This window comes from Triticum dicoccoides, chromosome 7A, assembly GCF_002162155.2.
Source record: "Triticum dicoccoides isolate Atlit2015 ecotype Zavitan chromosome 7A, WEW_v2.0, whole genome shotgun sequence".
In the NCBI taxonomy this organism is placed as follows: Eukaryota; Viridiplantae; Streptophyta; class Magnoliopsida; order Poales; family Poaceae; genus Triticum; species Triticum dicoccoides.
In genome coordinates, this window is record NC_041392.1 from 93,152,832 (window position 1) to 93,169,045 (window position 16,214).

Genomic DNA, 16,214 nt, shown 5'->3' on the forward strand with positions numbered 1-16,214 from the left:
CCCAGTGCCTGAAGTTGCTGCTGATGAAGATGATGAAGGACAAGTCCTGAGAAAGCTCAAACCCAAGATTCCAGACCACAATGATGCTCATCCTGTGGCTGAGAACATGAAGATCAGGAGAGACTCAGGGTTGAGGCTATGGAGAGAGACAGATCCATATGCTACCAGGAGAAGGACTGATGTTGATTACAGGTTCCACACAAAGGAACAGCAGGACTTCTATGAGACAGTGTTGTTGGACAAGAAGCCTATAGTGTGTGAAATGAGGTGGGTCGACTGGAAGTATATCAAGGAAAATGAGGAACACTATCCTGGTGTGTTTGGCAGCTTCCGTGCTTGTGGAGTTGCAGACTTTGTTGGGCAGAAGCTCACAAAGTGGAATGAGGAGCTCATAATGCAATTCTACTCCACAACACACTTCTATCCAGATGGTAGGATAGTATGGATGTCTGAAGGTACAAGGTACCACTCAACTATTGAGGAATGGGCAAATCTGATCAATGCTCCTAAGGAAGAAGAAGATGACTTGGATGTCTATGTCTACAAGAAGATGGATCACAACTCTATGGCAAACATGTACAAGGAGATTCCTGAAGATGATCTTGAGACTCACCATTTTGGGTCAGTAAAACACTTGCTGTCAGGGCTGCCTACAATCAATTGGATCCTTAGGCACACTCTCTTGCCCAAATCTGGTGATCACAGAATGATCAGAGGCCATGCAATTAACTTGCTACATATATTTGATGTGCCACAGAAATTCAAGGTCATGAGCCTTATAGTTGAGACTATCAAGAGGACTGCACCTGACCAGAAAAGAAGTTGTGGATATGCCCCACAGATCCAGGAGTTGATAAACTCAAAGATGGGCACAGGCACATACTTGTTGGATAAGGAACACTTGCCTATCTACCCAGACTTTGAGGACAATCAAGTTGTGATGAATGAGAATGAACCATCATCAATACAAGCTCAAGAGAAGAAGGAGAAAGCAAAGAAAGAGAAGGCTGCCAAGATGCCAACTCAAGAGGAGGCATCTGAGTACTTTTTGAAAATCAAGCAAGATCAGCTTGGTTACTTGATAGCGTCAACTCTGAGGATTGAGAAGGGGTTGACCACCTTGACTCAAAACCAAGAGAGCTTGGAAAGAATCGTGGAGCAAAAATTCTATGATTTAGATGTCAAAGTAACTGAGATTCAGTCAGTTGTGGAGCAGCTACAAGATGATATGCAGGAGAGGAAGAGCAGAAAAACCACTGATGCATTTTCCAGAGTGCCCCAAGCTCAGAGATCAACTGCAGTGCCTGTTCCAGACACCAGAGCCACTTCATCTGCACCAGCTACAACTTCAGTGCCACCAGCTCCAGCACCTACTCCATCAGCTCCATCTACTTCGACTGAAGCCTTCGTCCTTGGCGTTCTCCAGACACCACCACCAGAAGACCAAGCCTGAGAGACGTTTTAGTGCTATGCATTTGCTATGAACTTTTTTGGTAACTTGTTGCCAAAGGGTGAGAAAAATGTATAGATCATAGGCTTCGAGAGAGAGCATTGCTTTTTATTCTCTCTTGTCTTCTTGGTTGAACTTTGTTTGTCTTTTCATTGCTTGAGATACTATGCTATTATCTGTGAGACATTAATGATCATGTGGTTGATCATAAGCTACACTTATGCTTGTTAGATGATATTATCTTACTTATCCTTATATGATCATTCACTTTGCTTGGTGATGAGTGCATGTATTTAATTCTTATCATTTTGAGCGCTCCACCAAGATGTATGTGACATGGAAGAGTAACCCATGATCCTAACTCATTGTGCATTTGCAGTCCAAAGCAAATCTTAAGATATGCACAAATTTAGGGGGAGCTCTTGCTTTTCACATACTTCTCAAAGCGACAATATCTTTCACTCTTATTATCATTTGTCGAAGCTTTGATCTATATGTTGTCATCAATTACCAAAAAGGGGGAGATTGAAAGTGCAACTATCCCTGGGTGGTTTTGGTAATTCCTAACAACATATAGCTCATTGAGCTAACATTATTCCAAGATTAATATTTCAGGAAAAGCTTAATGAATGGCATGGCATGGATGAGGAAAGTGGATCATTCAAAATTCTAAGGACAAAAAGTTTGGCTCAAGCTTGAAGCTCAAGACTCTACATTTTATATTTTAGTGATCCAAGATCACATTGAGTCTATAGGAAAAGCCAATACTATCAAGGAGGGATGAGGTGTTGCTTAATGGCTTGCTTGCTCAAAGTGCTTAGTGATATGCTCCAAAACCCTCAACTACCTTCCCACATCCACATATGACCTAAACCAAAAGTCAAACTCGGCCCCACCGATTCTTTCTATCCGGCGCCACCGAGTTTCAAATGTCATAGCCACTGCCACAAACCCTAGGCAAATCGGTCTCACCGATAGGGATCTCGGTCTCACCGAGATGGGATTGTAATCTCGCTGTTTCCATTCGTAACGTTTCGGTCTTACCGAGATGAGCGATCGGTCCCACTGAGATTGCATTGTAAACTCTATGTTTCCCTTTTGTAACATTTCGGTCTCACCGAGATGAGCGAATCGGTCCCACCGAGTTTACCTGACCAACTCTCTGGTTAGCTTATTACCAAAATCGGTCCCACCGAGTTTGTGTAATGGGTCACACCGAGATTACGTTATGCCCTAACCCTAACCATATCGGTCCTACCGAGTTGCATCTCAGTCCCACCAAAAATCCTAACGGTCACTAGGTTTGCTGAATCGTTCCGACCGACTTTAACCATTCGGTCCCACCGAGTTTGGCAAATTGTGTGTAATGGTTAGATTCTGTGTGGAGGCTTTATATATCCCTCCACCCACTCTTCATTCATGGAGAGAGCCATCAGAACATACCTACACTTCCAATACACATTTTCTGAGAGAGAACCACCTACACTTGTGTTGAGGTCAAGATATTCCATTCCAATCATATGAATCTTGATCTCTAGCCTTCCCCAAGTTGCTTTCCACTGAAATCTTCTTTCCACCAAATCCAAATCCTGTGAGAGAGAGTTGAGTGTTGGGGAGACTATCATTTGAAGCACAAGACCAAGGAGTTCATCATCAACACACCATTTGTTACTTCTTGGAGAGTGGTGTCTCCTAGATTGGCTAGGTGTCACTTGGGAGCCTCCGACAAGATTGTGGAGTTGAACCAAGGAGTTTGTAAGGGCAAGGAGATCGCATGTTTCGTGAAGATCTACCGCTAGTGAGGCAAGTCCTTCGTGGGCGACGGCCGTGATGGAATAGACAAGGTTGCTTCTTCGTGGACCCTTCATGGGTGGAGCCCTCCGTGGACTCGCGCAACCGCTACCCTCTGTGGGTTGAAGTCTCCATCAACGTGGATGTACGATAGCACCACCTATCAGAACCACGACAAAAACATCCGTGTCTCCAATTGCGTTTGAATCCTCCAAACCCTTCCCTTTACATTCTTGCAAGTTGCATGCTTTACTTTCCACTACTCATATACTCTTTTGCATGCTTGCTTGAATTGTGTAGAGATTGCTTGACTTGTACTAAGATAGCTAAAATCTGCCAAGAACTAAAATTGGGAAAAGGCTAGATTTTTATTTGGTCAAGTAGTCTAATCACCCCCCCTCTAGACATACTTTCGATCCTACAAGTGGTATCAGAGCTTTGGTCTCCATTTGCTTTGATTTCCATAGCTTTTGGTGATCATAGCCTTGGTTTCACAACCTAGGAGAGTATGGCGTCTAGTGAGGGAAATTATCACCGTAGAGGTCCTTACTTTGATGGCACTAATTTTGCTAGTTGGAAGCATAAGATGAAAATGCATATTCTTGGACATAACCCCGCCGTTTGGGCTATTGTGTGTATTGGCTTACAAGGTGAATTCTTTGATGGGAAAGAACCGAACCGTGAAGCTACCGCGGAAGAGTTGAAGATGCTACAATACAACACTGAAGCTTGTGATATCCTCTTCAACGGATTGTGCCCCAAGAATTCAACAAAATCAGCCGTCTTGAGAATGCAAAGGAAATTTGGGATACTTTGATTGATATGCACGAAGGTACCGACTTCGTCAAGGAATTCAAATTGGATGTGCTTCAAAGTCAACTTGACAAGTTCAAAATGAAGGATGATGAAGGTGTCGCTGAAATGTACTCTAGGCTTGCTCTTAAATCCAAGCTAAAATCTGCAAAGAACTAAAATTGGGAAAATGCTAGATTTTTATTTGGTCAAGTAGTCTAATCACCCCCCCTCTAGACATACTATTGATCCTACAGCGACGAAATCAGCCAGTACCTGCGACTTAATGGCTCGCCGTGGTTTATATGCTATGTCGAACGGGAGGAGATCGATAGCCCATTTAGAAATCCGGCCCGTGGCATCATGGTTATTTATTATGTCGTTGAGTGGTACTTCGGAGGCCACCGTGATTGAACACTCTTGAAAGTAGTGTCGTAGTTTTCAGGATGCCATGAAGACCATGTATGCTATCTTTTGGTTATGTGGGTACTGTAATTTGCATGGAGTGAGGATGGTGGATACGTAGTATACCGGCTTTTGAAGCGGGAACTTATGTCCGTCTGTCTCTCGTTCGACGTCGAGCACTGCACTTACAACTTGGTGTGTTGCCGCTATATATAACAGCATTGGTTCGCCGACATTTGGCGCGACCAAGATTGGGTTGGTGGCCAATACGGCCTTTATTTCTTCCAATCCGGCCGTGGCCGCATCCGTCCACTCGAAGTGTTTGGTGCGTCGAAGAAGGCGATAAAGAGGTAGTGCCTTTTCTCCTAATCGGGAGATGAAGCGGCTTAAGGCATCCACGCATCCAGTTAACTTTTGGATTTGCTTGAGGTCTATTGGGATAGCCAACTGTGACAAAGCTCGGATTTTAGCCAGATTTGCTTCAATTCCTCTATTGGAGACGATGAAGCCAAAGTGCTTTCCGGCGGGCACGCCGAAAACGCATTTTTACGGATTGAGCTTGATGTCATATGTTCGGAGATTGTCGAACGTGAGCCTCAAGTCGTCTATTAAGGATTCGACGTGTCTTGTCTTAATGACCACATCGTCTACGTATGCCTCCACTGTTTTGCCGATTTGTGTTTCCAGGCATGTCTGAATCATGCGTTGATAGGTTGCACCGGCGTTTTTGAGCCCGAAAGGCATGGTGTTGAAACAGAAGGGGCCCTATGGAGTGATGAATGCCTTTGCGGCTTGATCGGGCTCCGCCATCTTAATTTGATGGTAACCGGAGTATGCGTCGAGGAAGCACAATGAGTCGTGTCCTGTGGTAGCATCGATAATTTGATCGATGGGGGGGAAGGGGAAGGGATCATTAGGGCAAGCCTTGTTAAGGTCCTTGACATCGACACATATGCGCCAAGATTTGTCCTTCTTTGGTACCATCACCAGGTTTGCTAGCCAGTCCGGATGTTTTATTTCTCTAATAAATCCGGCCTCGAGTAATTTGTCTAGCTCTTCTCCCATGGTTTCCGCTTGGGCTCAGAGAAACGCCGAAGAGTCTGCTTGACCGGCTTGAACCCTTTTAGAATATTGAGGCTATGCTCGGCTAGCTTTGTGGGATTCCTGGCATGTCTGAAGGATGCCAGGCGAAGATGTCCAAATTCTCACGCAAGAACTCCCGAAGTGCGGCGTTTGTTGTGGGGTTCAGCTGTGCCCCGATTGATGTTGTTTTTGTAGGGTCCGTTGGGTGGACCTGGAATTTGACTATTTCATCCGCTGGTTTAAAAGAGGTGGACTTGGGTCTTTTGTCGAGTATCACATCGTCCCTGTCCACAGTGGAGCGCAACGCAGTTAGTTCTTCGGCCGCCAGGGCTTCGGATAACGCCTTGAGGGCTAGTGCGGCCGTTTTATTTTCGGCGCGGAGTGCTATGTCCGGATCACTAGCCAGAGTGATTATTCCATTGGGCCCGGGCATTCTGAGCTTCATGTACCCGTAATGGGGTATAGCTTGGAAGATCGCGACTGCCTCCCGCCCTAAAAGGGCGTGGTATCCGCTACTAAACGGGGCCACTTGGAATGTGATTTCTTCGGAACTATAGTTCTCCGGTGTGCTGAATACCACATATAGTGTGATTTTTCCCGCACATTGTGCCTCCCGACTAGGGATGATTCCTGAAGGTCGTGCTTCTTTGCTCAATGCGGCTCTTGTCTATTTCCATCTTGCTAAGAGTTTCCTTGTAGATGAGGTTTAATCCGCTGCCATCGTCCATGAGCACTTTAGTAAGCCGGAAGCCGTCCACAATTGGACTAAGGACCAAAGCGGCTGGTTCTCGGGCTTTTTGGAATTGAGGTTCGTCACTGGCATTGAAGGTTATGGTCGTGTCGTTCTATGGATTTATTGTTGCAACATGGTAGACTTCGGCAAGCCTGCAGAGTGTTCGCTTGCACCTATTATTTGAGGCAAAGGTCTCGAAGACTGTCAATATTGTATTGTTATTTTCCACAGGATGGTGCTCTGTTGTATTGTTGGTGAGGATATCCTCGCCGCTCTTGGCCACCTACCGGAGTATCCAACATGCTCTAAGGTTGTGTGTTGGCATGGTATCCACTGTACTGTGAATTTTGCATGGCCCATTGAGCCATCCCTCCAATACAGTTCCACGCCCTGTAGTGGGCTTTGGCTTCTTTGTAATTGGATCGCGTGACTTACGAGAGTACACCCTTTTAGTTCGGACGGGGGGTTTAGTGAGAGCCAGAGGGTCCCAAAATTTTGTTTGGGTTTTCCAGGCGCTTTCCATCGCACAGTACTTCTGTACTATGGCCGCCAATTTAGAAAAGTGTGCTATGTCGCGGCGACTTATGGCGTTGAGGATTCCCTTGTCCGTGCATTTTTTGCAAAAGAATGAAATTGCGTCTTCCTCGCGACAGTCCCTGACCTTGCTCATTATAAGGAGGAATCTGGCCCAATAGTGATGTACTATCTCTTGGGGCTCTTGTCTAATGTGGGAAAGATCACTTGAGTCTGGGTGGGTGGGCAGATTTTGGCCCAAACCCTGACCCGATCTGAGACCTAGGGACGGAGGAGTTTCTGAGCTTGGCAGTTTGGACTTAGAGATGTTGCCCAATAGTTCTAGCCCGCTGTCTGATTCTAAGTTTGGAGCTTGGGCCACGTTCTCCCGTGGACGGGTATCTGGCTCAGAGAGCTCAGGAATCCGGACATAGTTTGTCCTCAAAATAGAGGAAGAATTGCTACACTGCTCCTCCACCACCGCTATCTGATTGGTGACCGACGGAGAGTTAATCTCCCTTTCGTCGGGTTTAAGCCCGGTCCAATCATAGTCCATTGCGACTCCTAGGGCGGTGATGCGATCCAAGAGCTTGTTCAGAGAGGAGAGCTCTATTGGATCCATCTGCTCGGCGAATCCTGAGCCAACGTGGAGGCTGTTTTTGATGACCCGAGAAGTCATCGTCGGCGCGATGGCCGAAGGGGCGGTCATGATGAAGCCGCCTAGTCGGAGAGTTTGGCCTACAGCCAGGGCTCCCCCCGAGGTGATGTTGTCCTTGACAACAAGATGAGCCATCCAGCCTTATCATGACAGCATAGTGGAACTCTCAATGAAAGCACCAATGTCGGTGTCAAAACCGGCGGATCTCGGGTAGGGGGTCCCTAACTGTACGTCTAAGGCAGATGGTAACAGGAGGCAGGGGACACAATGTTTACCCAGGTTCGGGCCCTCTCAATGGAGGTAATACCCTACATCCTACTTGATTGATCTTGATGATATGAGTATTACAAGAGTTGATCTACCATGAGATCGTAGAGGCTAAACCCTAGAAGCTAGCCTATGATTGTGATTGTTGTTGTCCTATAGACTAAACCCTCCGGTTTATATAGACACCAGAGGGGGCTAGGGTTACACAGAGTCGGTTACAAGGGAGGAGATCTACATATCTGAATTGACAAGCTTGCCTTCCATGCAAAGGAGAGTCCCACCCGGACACGGGACGAGGTCTTCAATCTTGTATCTTCATAGTCCAACAGTCTGGCCAAAGTAAATAGTCCGGCTGTTCGAGGAGCCCCTAATCTAGGACTCCCTCAACCACTATGTGAGTTTCTCAAACATAGTTATTAGCTAATTTATATTGTTTATTTCAAAATAGTTGACAGCCTATTTCCATTGACAGCTTATTTTGATTGTTCAAACAATGTGCGGAACATGGTAGACAAAACCCACTACACCGATGGCTCCGAATTAACTTATCAGGAGAAAAATCATCTGGTCGGATTTTGTACTGATATTGAGAATTACAATATCTACAATCAAACTCCTCAACATTATGGTCAATACGTGCCACTAGTGCACGTGTTGAACTACGGTAACAACCATGGAGATACCCTGGTAAGATTTTTTACTATCACGACATCCGTGCATCTTTTGCATACTTCTAAAACTAGTACATCATTGCTAACTATGAAGTTATTACTATGTTTTTCAACAGAGAATCCCAGAGGATTGTGTGCCTCATTTGATGTATCAGAATGGCAGCCTTCGTGTTTTGAACATATATCCAGGTCATCCTACGAATCTCAACTGTCCATATTGGATTTCTCAAAGAAGTGGAGACATGCTAATCAAAAAAAGGAAAAAAATGCGTGGACAGTCATAAGGAGGTTCTTGGAAGCAAAAGGAAGCGAAGCGCAAGAATTGGAGACAGGATGATCTCCATTCTCCATAATGGAGAGTCAGGGTCTATATTGTTTTATACTATTTTACCTTAAAGATGGTATTTAGGTCCTACCTAATACTGATGATCATGTGCTAAGAACAATTAAGTAGGTTGGTTCGATGACTATCAGGATGATGATCATATGACTTGTTATTAATAACGAGTAGAAGTTGTATGATGATGATTAGTAGGACTTATTATTATGATGATGCATGATGCGAGCATGAAGAGTTATTATATATATGTGGGTGAAATGAACATGGATTGGATTGAAGTGAAGGCAACATGCATGTGGTGCATGTCGAAAGTAGTACAATCCAAACTTGATCAAGTTAGGATTAGTATTACTTTCGACATGAACCACATGTTGCATCACTTCAATCTAAGTCATGTTTAGGCATAGCAGTAGTAGTAGCACGGAGATAAGAGAGGGCACATCTCTCTATTAGCTACCTATACCAACCTAAATTAACCCCCAAAACCCCTAAACCACCTCCTTTCAAAAAAAAACAGCCCCTGAAATGCTGACACGTGGAAGCTTATTGGTCCCAGTTGGTGCTACCAACCGGGACCAAAGGCCCCCGTGCCTGGGCTCACCGGAGTGGCCACGTGGAGGCCCATCTGTCTCGGTTAGTATAAGAACCGGGACTAAAGGCCTAGGGCATTAGTAATGACCCTTTAGTCCCGGTTCCCCAACCGGGACAGATGGGCCTTATGAACCGGGACAAGTGGCCATTTTCTACTACTGTTTGGGAAAGCTTCAGGAGCCTTCAATTAAGTTGTGGAGATTGCCCCGGGCAATTTGCATGCGTTCGATGACAGCCATCAAGGGTCAATTGTATGGATTTGGTAACTGCACTCAAGGGTCCCTTAGTGGAGTCACGACACCTTGCATTGTGCGGGGGCACAAGGCGAATACAGTGAGTCATTGTCGCGCTTGGGAGCATTGTGCATCCGCACCGCTCTAACAGAGATTAGCATCCGCAAGTGTGTGAACTTCAGGATACATCCTCCCGTATTTGTTTGCCTCAGCTATCTTACCCGAGCCCTTTACTTATGCACTTGTTTGTGATAAAAATCATGATTCAAGTTATATATCTTGCTATCACATAGTTGATTATCTTGTTTATCATAAGTTGTTGGTGCACATAGTTGAGTCCAGTTTTATTTAGGTTTTGTGCTTGATAAATTAAATGCTAGTTTTATTTCGTATCTGTTCAAGCCTAAACCGTAAGTGTTTTAAAATGTCTATTCACCCCTCCCCTCTTGGCGACATCCACATCCTTTTAGTAATGTAGTAATAATGACCGAGTAGCTTCCATCACTCAAATCTTTCTAGGAGGCACCAGTTAAAATAAGTAACTTACATAAGTAGATAACGGTAGACAACAATAAGTATATAGTTAAGTAAGAAAAAAATAAATCTATAAATATTTCTTTATTAAATCATATCTGAACACTTTCTTAATCACTATACATGACAAAAGCACTATGCATATCCAAAAATAGTGCAAGGACAAAAGAATATCTAGTTGGGAAAAACGACAAGGATGTAAAGAATGATTGAATATTGATTTCTTCCTTGGTCCAAAGCGCCCGCTTTTTTGGCATTGGTGATTGAGGACCGAACTTCTTCCTAGCACCTCCAACTCATTATCTGGACTAGCGGCAGCACCCGCATCTTCATCTGCGCCTCCAACTCATTCTTCTCAACTACGTACCTATACTTCCAATATGTCCTTACACATCTCCTTCTATTAATATTCTAATTAAAGACTCCCCATAAAATTTCTTGTTAATCAGAGAAATAAGAATTATTTGAGCTATGAATTCAAGTTAGAATAGCACAGTTGAACTTCAGGGGAATCGGCTCAACTCACATGGTAAAAAGAATGAAAGAAAAACACTATCCAATGTTTCTTTATGAAAGACCCATTCCCGTAAATGCTCATAACTCCATGTACGAATTTCTTCTTTTGGCCATCTCGTCCATTTGGTTTATATTCTCCCATGTGTGCGTCCCAACACTAGGTCTTGAGAGCAAGAACACGAATCACAAATTTTAATTTGTTGTTTACATCTTATTCGTAACATATATATTCTAGGCTTTTAGTGAATTCAACATTCACATTCAGTATACAACCATATTATGAAGAGTGGCAAAAGCAAAGTACATTGGTATGAACTCCATGGACAAATCCTAAGCTAAAGGCCTCGAAAATCCACTCCCTATCCTATTCTCGTGCCGCCACCGCCATCTAAGAAATTTAGGTCCCCTGGTCTTCGGCTGCCCTCTTGGCGCTAAGAGGTGGTGGATCTCGAATCTTCAATACTTCTATGTTCTTCGTCAACGTCTAGTGATCATCATAGTTTTGTGAGAATTAATTTTCTCTTGTTCTTTTGGCGGTTCCATGAGGTTAGAGAGTTTTCTGTCCTCACAGATCCGATTATTCGGATCTGATGAGTTTATGCTACTGTGTCAAGCTTTTTTGTTGGTCTGGTTCTTTGTCAAGGTGAAATCTTTCATCAACGCCATGGTGAAGATATAGTGATTCGACGGCTTGCATTTATAGGGGATCATCCCTGGCCCAAGTACGTTCATCGATCAAGACTTCCCATCTTTCTGGATGGGCCACTCAAGGCATTTTGAAAAAGTATTATTGGTAATATTCATGCGGGTGAAAGAGTGACAACATCTGTCACGGCATGGCTGATTGTCGCGCAGGTTGTAGTCGTGGGTTGTAGGAGGACGAGGGTGGGGCCCTCGCCGGCCTATGGTTGGAGAAGGGGGTTGAGGAGGGGCGCCGAGGCACAAGAGCAAGGAGGTGAGATCGTAGGTTATTTTCTACTTGTGTTTATTGATCCAAGGGCTGGCTATATATAGCCTAATTACAAGACCAAATTACAGACTCCTATTACAATTGGGTGTTTGTAGGGTAACCTTCTACGGGACTAAACCCTTCCAACTAATACCCAGACTCCTGATCTAAAAGAAACTATAATTAAACTAGGGCATATTTGTAGGCAGGTGCAGGGCCGGCCTGCGCAGGTTCCTTGCGCCTATAGGGCTGGCCCCACATGACATCTCCCCTCCATTCTGAAATAGCTCGTCCTCGAGCTGGAAGCTTGGATGACGTTTGCGGAAGGTTGTAACATCCTCCCATGAAGCAGCAGACGCCTGCTGGCCCTCCTAGTGAATGAGCACCTGTTGTACACCGCGAGCAATACGAGCACGCAATGCTTGGACAGGGGTTGGATGCACTCGACCCTGAAACAGAGGTGGAAGCATTGGCAGAACTTTCGGTGGTGGACCATGGTACTTCTTTAGGACACCGACATGGAAGACATTGTGAGTGCGGGCGCGTGGGGGCAGCTCCAAACGGTAAGCAACCGTATAGATTTTAGCGAGGACTTTGAAAGGCCCATAATATTTGGGAGCCAATTTCCCTTTGGCGCCTACTCCAAGGAATGCCGCCGGCCGGTGCTGAAGACGGAGCCAAACCCACTCTCCAACATCCAAAGAAAGGGTCTGATGCTTATCATCATAGCAATGCTTGTACTGTTGTGATGCCTAAAGAAGACACTCACGGATGTCGAGTAAGAACTGATCGCGGTTAACAATATGTCGTTCCACCGCCTGATTGCGAATCTCACCCGGCGTATAGTCCCGCAATGAGGGGGGATCCCGTCCATTAACCACCTTGAAAGGAGTGTCCTTCAACGCTGAGTGGTACAAAGTGTTGTAGCAGTACTCCGCCCAAGGCAACCATTGGAGCCACTGTCGGGGGCGATCCCCAGTTATGCAATGAAGGTACATGGTTATTACGCGATTGACGGCCTCAGATTGTCCATCAGACTTCGGATGGAAGGACGAACTCATGTGCAAGTGCGTCCCTGCGGCAGCAAACAAAGCCTTCCAAAAGCCTGAAGTGAAAACCACATCCCTGTCCCAAACGATGGATGTGGGAAACCCATGAAGTCGTATAATGTTGGAGAAGAAGGCCTTAGCAACGGACTCCACGGTGTATGTATGCGCCAAGGGGATGAAATGCGCATACTTGGAGAAACGGTCCACGACGGTTAGTATAACACTTTTGCCACCCACCTTCGGAAGTACCTCAATGAAATCCATGGAGATGTCTTCCCAGACACGAGATGGCATTGTCAAGGGCTGCAATAAGCTGACTGGATGAAGCTGCTCCATCTTGTTGCGTTGACAAACCAGACAAGAACGAATATACTGCTGAAGTGATGCCCTTGCTTGCGGCAGATGGAAATCCCGGCGAAGAAGATGAAGTGACTTCTGGATACCTTCATGGCCCGCATCATGGGCTGCAGCCAGGACCTCCCCGAGCAACAACGATGCGGGTGGCACATAAGCTCATTGTTGGAAGGTAACAACACCGTCAACGAGAGCCCAAGGCTATCCTAACTCAGCAGATTCTAGTTGTTCCCGGAAAGTGACAAGCGTCGTGTCCGTGTGTGCCGCCTGACAGAGAGCTTCAAACAGATCAAAAGAAGGCCCGGAGATGGCGAGTGCCTGGCTGGCAGGAGCATCACTGCGAGAAAGAGCATCGGCAACGATGTTTTGGCGACCCGGTTTATATTCCACCGTGAAGTCAAACCCCAATAGCTTGCCCACCTAATGATGATGTGGAATGGTAGCGAGGAGTTGGTCTAGTAAAAACTTCAGGCTGTAGTGGCCAGTTTTGACGACGAACGCACGTCCCCAAAGATAGGGCCGCCAGTGGCGCACAGCATGCACCAGACCAATGAGCTCCCGCTCATAAGAGGCGAGAGAAGCATGACGCGGAGCAATGGTTTTGCTGAAATAGGCAATGGGGCCGCCACCTTGATGCAGGACTGCCCCGAAACCAGACCCAGATGCATCACACTCCATAATGAATGAAACTGCAAAATCTGGTAGCTGAATAACAGGGGCGGTGGTAAGAGCTTTCTTGGGGGCTTCAAAGGCGATAGTCGCTACAAGTGTCCAAAGAAAGTCTTATTTTCTTGAGGAGTGCCGTGAGGGGAGCTGCAATGGTGCCAAAATCCCAGATGAACTTGCGGTAGTATCCTGCCGGTCCTAAGGAACCACGCACAGTGCGGACGGTGTGCGGAACCGGCCAGTCTACCACGGCTAGAACCTTGTTGCTGCCCATGGCAACACCTGCAGCGGAGATGACGTGTCCCATATAAGCCATGGTTTTCTCCCCAAAGGAACACTTGGAGCGCTTGAGAAACAGTTGATGTGTGCGCATAACCTCCAAAACGAGCTTGACATGACGTAGGTGATCCGACCAGGACGAGCTGTAGATCAAGATATCATCAAAGAACACAAGCACAAACCGACGAAGGTAGGGACGGAGGACGTCGTTCATGAGTGCTTGGAACATCGCTGGGGCATTTGTCAAACCAAAGGCAATCACCACATACCCAAAGAGGCCCTCATGTGTGCGGAATGCCGTCTTGTGGATATCCTCAGGGGCCATCCAAACCTTGTGGTAACCCGACGGAGATCCAATTTGGTGAAAAAGTGGGCGCCCTTGAGTTCATCCAGAAGTTCGTCGACAACGGGAATAGGAAACTTGTCCTTAATAGTGACAAGGTTGAGACCACGATAGTCGATACAGAAACGCCAAGTCCCGTCAGCCTTTCTGACGAGTAGAACGGGTGGTGAAAATGCAGAAGAACTAGGACGGATCAGACCGCGAGCCAGCATCTCTGAACATTGGCGCTCCAGTTCATCTTTTTGAATCGTTGGGTAGCTGTAGGGACGGACAGCAACCCGCGGTGTCCCGGGAATAAGATGAATATGATGTTCATGTGTGCCCTGCAGCGATAGGCCCTGTGGGTCGGCGAAAACATCGGTGAAAGTGGCGAGCTGGCTGTCCAGAAGGTCCTTGCCTTCGCATGCATGTAGGTGGGTAGGCCGTCCGAGGGAGTCGAGGCCCGACCACTCCACACGGTGATCCGAGTGCCAAAACGACATCCACTGCATGGTGAAATCCCAGAGAATTGGCCCAAGAGTTTTGAGGAATCGTGTACCGAGGACGATGTCAAACCCGCCCCATGGAATGGCATGCAGATCAACAACGAAACGCTCCTTGTCAATGGTGATCGCAGCCTGCTGAAGGAGTCCCCGACAGGTCACCTTATCGACATTAGCGACCGTGACTCCCAAGCGACGATTGGAGGAGAAAGGCAGCCCAACGATGGTGCCCAGCTCTTCGTGGATGAAGTTATGAGTGTTGCCTGAATCAAGCAAGGCGACCAAGTCACAGTCCCCGATGTGAAGAGTGACCTGCATTATGTCGCTGGTGGGAATTCTGGTGACAACCAAAAGTGAGATTTGTGCCTCCTGGAAATCATCAAACTGCTCCTCTTCGGCGTCGGCGGATTGAATGTAGAACATTCGTTTGTAGCGATGGCCCCGCATGAACTTCTCGTGACAATTGAAGCAGAGACCCTTAGCGCGCCGTTCATCCATCTTGGCGGGTGTGAGTCTTTTAAAGACGAGCATGGGCGTGGGGTTGGAGGAGTCTGGTAAGGCCGGAGTAGGCGCGGCCATGGGGCGGAGTGGACGGCTGGGCCGGCCCGGGGTGGCCGCGGTGCTGGTGACAGTATTGAGGTGCTCAAAGGAGATTGCTTAGTCCATAGCCGCGTCCAAAGTCGCCAGTTTCAGCATCTCGACCTAAGTTTTCATAGGCTCGCCCAAGTTGTTGGTGAAGATATCCCGCTCATCGTCGTCAGCAATGGGGCGCACCCGAGAAAGATTCTCTAGAAAGCGCTTGGAGTATTCCGCGACAGTGCCGGAGCGGCGGGTGGAGATCAGCTCGCCAAAGGGGTTGGCTCGGGTCGGCGGTCCGAAGTGGTTGGCGATCAATTTTTGAAACTCGGTCTAGGACGACTGCTGGCCCAACTTAGTCTCGAGGTGTCCATACCATAATGCGGCGACATCGGTGAGGTGGTATGAGGCGAGCCACGTCTTATCCGACTCCGGCGTTCATTGCCCGAGGAAGAAGAGATTGCAGCGTGTCAGCCATGGCCGCGGATCGCTGGCCCCATTAAAGAGGGGGAAATCAATCTTGTAGAGGCGCGGAGCCCGATCCACCAGATCGGCCGGGGCCCCAGTGTGGGACGGCGCATCTAGGGGCCGCAGGAGCCCGGCACCACCCAATTGAGGCGTGCCCTTGCCTTCCAGCCGAAGGAGGGCCAGGTTCTGCGCGCGCTGCTGCTGTGACGTGTCCGCCAGCTGGCCCTGGAGGGTTTTGAGCGTCTCGGCAATGGACTGGAGAGTGGCGCGGTCCTCGGCGCGCTCTTTCCGAGCGGTGTGGTTCTCCTTCGAGAGGTTGTTCAAAGTGGCGACCACGGCCTCATGATCCTCGTGCTGTTTGGTCGCGAGGTCTGCTAGGGTTTGCGGCAGGGACGCCGGCGGCGGTGGCGGAGACATGGGCGCTGGGATCGACGAGGAAGCTAATGCCAAGTTGTCACGGCCTGGCTGATT